Source organism: Prionailurus bengalensis, unplaced genomic scaffold (assembly GCF_016509475.1).
Source record: "Prionailurus bengalensis isolate Pbe53 unplaced genomic scaffold, Fcat_Pben_1.1_paternal_pri Un_scaffold_74, whole genome shotgun sequence".
NCBI lineage: Eukaryota > Metazoa > Chordata > Mammalia > Carnivora > Felidae > Prionailurus > Prionailurus bengalensis.
The window spans coordinates 33,880-36,798 of record NW_025091174.1 but is presented as its reverse complement, the minus strand read 5'-3'; the positions used below and the strand labels follow the sequence as shown (position 1 = coordinate 36,798).

At 44.4% G+C, this 2,919-nt stretch overlaps 1 long non-coding RNA gene across 1 annotated transcript; it reads right to left on the bottom strand.

The window, feature by feature from the left end:
• Window positions 1-579: 579 nt before the first annotated feature.
• LOC122478528 lies at window positions 580-2,197 on the bottom strand. Its single transcript, XR_006296072.1, has 3 exons — window positions 1,833-2,197; window positions 859-919; window positions 580-744 (listed from the first exon to the last, which is right to left on the bottom strand). It is a non-coding gene; the product is annotated as an uncharacterized LOC122478528 (long non-coding RNA).
• Between the last annotated feature and the right edge of the window lie 722 nt (window positions 2,198-2,919).

The following is a 2,919-nucleotide window of genomic DNA, read 5'->3' as shown; positions in this document are numbered from 1 at the left end:
TCAGAAGTTAGCAGTGAAGCTGCAGAGTTGCACTGATACCATCAGAGGACTAAGCTAAGCTTTATGGAACTTGAGTGGACGGATGTAGGGCTACAGTTCCCAAAACAAACCAAAAGAAAGACTTTTCAAACTAGTGAATAAATGACCTTCTCCTCAAATAAACTAAAGTCTTCACATTGTATCCGGGTGGGAAGAAAGTTTCCAGGCTCTTCAGACAGGGGGATGCTAGAGGAGGTGGGAGGGTCACCGTCAGAGGAGGGGCATGAGCTCCACCAGTCACAGGGACAAGTGCCTCACTGTCTGTGGCACCAGAGGACAACACCCTTCTGTCACCCCTTCAGACCACCTGCCGTCCTTAGTGCGTGTGATTCTTTCCAGACCACACGATGGTCACACACAGGAACAGGCTGCCTCTTTGGTTCCATCCCGTCCAGTCTTGGATACAGAAAAATAATGGACTTCTATAAGAGTTGCAACACCACGTCGTCTACTAGACAAGTAAGAGTGCAGGCGTCATCCCTGGAAACACCCATAAAAACGCAAGTCAAATGACCACACCTGTATTTCAAGTAAGCGACCTCCCTGCTCTGCTCCGCCATCTCCCTGTCCCAGATCTGAGTCTTGATCTGGGGGAGAAAAAACACATCCACCTTCAGTCGGAAGGTGGTGCCAGACTGTGCACCAAAGAAAGAGGAGGAAACAAGAAAACACTTACCAGGTTGTCCTGAGCATTCTTCTCATGAACTGCAAGCGGAAAAAGCCAACAATGAAAAGCCTGTGGTGAGGGATTCCAAGGGCCACTACACTCACCTGCGTGAGGTGCTAAGGGTTCAGTATGTCAGGCAGAACTCAGGTTACCTGGTATCTAAAGGTGAGCTCTGCCTGCTGCAGCTGTTCCCGTGTTTGTTCAATTTGTGGCCTGTGAGTTACAATTGCTCTTGTCAGATAAGGCCCAATATTGGGTATGATTTTAAATAAGCTGCCCACGATCCCAACAACCTCATATCTGTCCCCTGATACAATTTATTCTTACACATGAAACACTTTGCCCGTGATTATCAATGTACAGTAGGATCAAAGCTATTGTTACATCCTTTCCTTACTCATTATCCCATGCCTGTAGGGTTCAGAGTTCATGGAATTCCTTCCCATTTTCAATCTTTCTCTAATTCATCATGTGACAAGTGTCTTTTATCATAAAGATCTATTCTTTTATAACTTTTATCCTCACCATGTTTCCCAGGGTTGCAAAGACAAGGGCCATGAAATGGCACTACCACGTTGATGGGTATGATTCATTGTACGACACACTGCTTTCCTACAGATGATGACACTTGACACCACCCCCGAGGAATGTTAGCATGGACAAAGTTTCCACACAGTCTGCTCACTACTTGAGATCTTCAAATGTTTAGAACCTTAATTATTTTATTCCTTCTAAAACGTACCTTTTTTATCTGTTAATACTCTATGCATATGTTGACTTCAAACTTTTCAAAAAGATTAAAAACCAAAAAATAACAGCCGTTTCATGAGCTCCTGGTAATTACTAGCTGAACTCACTTGTACTTGTTTATTTCTTCTGTAGCTATTTTTTTCCTAATGTTTATTTATTTTTGAGACAGACAGAGAGTGAGCACATGCATGAGTGGGGGAGGGACAGAGAGTGATGTAACAGAATCTGAAACAGGCTCCAGGCTCTGACCTGTCAGCACAGAGCCTGACACGGGGCTCGAACTCCCGGACTGTGAAATTGTGACCTGAGCTGAAGTTGGATGCTTAAATGATGGAGCCACCCAGGCGCCCCTTCTGTAGCTATTTTCAAATTTTACCTGCAGCTGCTAGCTGATTCTTCTTTGCCGCCAGTTCACAGTGTCATTTTCAGCTTCCTAAGATGGGAAAGATACATACACAGTCAGGAACAAGGTCCAGAGGTTCTCCCTTTTTACCTCCCAGCACTCTTGAAGGCCTATGCAAATATCCCTTCCCCCACTTCTCCCATAAATGCACAGACTGACAACCGAATCAGAGAAATTAAGTGAACACTCCATTTAAGTTCAAGAAAATTCAACTTCTGTCTGCTGCCACGTCTCTACTATTGGAACTGTCTTTCTAGTTCTCGTTTCCTCTCCTTTATCATAAAGTCATCAAATAACATTGTACTTTGTGCCTTCCCAGAGTTGGTCTTTTGTTTGATATGGCAAAGACCCATTTCATCAGTGAGTGAAAAACCGTATCTGACCAACTGTACCCATTGGTATGAATCAAGGGATCATCACTAGTCTTACACCTCCATGGGGAGCCCTGATTCTCAGTCCAAAAGTTGTACCATGACACAGGCAATCACCTGAAAGACGACCTTCCAGAATATGGTTTCACTAACATTGCAGCTCACTCCCAGACATTGCTAGCGTTCAGGACTGCAACCCCTGCCTCCATCTTCAAAAGGCCATTCTTAGAACAACCTCATCTCCTGACGTACAACCTGATATGAACTGTCAAACAGTCTGGGTTTACTTCCAGGAAAGAGATTTCAGGTGGAAAACTCTCAACTTCATGGAGCCAAATCTACTTTAACAAGACTCATTCCATTGATAGTGAAGGCAGCAGAAGGCAATGCTTGGCAAGGCTGGGTTGTTGTGTTGCCCTCAGACCATTTTCTTTGTGGTGTTGACTGAGATGGTTTCAACTTGACACTTGATGTCCTCAAGAATCATACGCAAAATTGAAAATCTCTTAGCAAATGACACAAAAGCACTAGACAGAGAAAGGCACATGCATTTCCTTCTGGTCTCTCAGGCAGTCCTTGGGCAAATGCTTGCTGGCGTGGTTGTAATGTAGTGGCTCTGTTGTAAGGGGTTGAAGATAGAGAGGTGGTCAGGTTGCTGTACCCACTCACAGAAAGAGCTTACGAGTTAA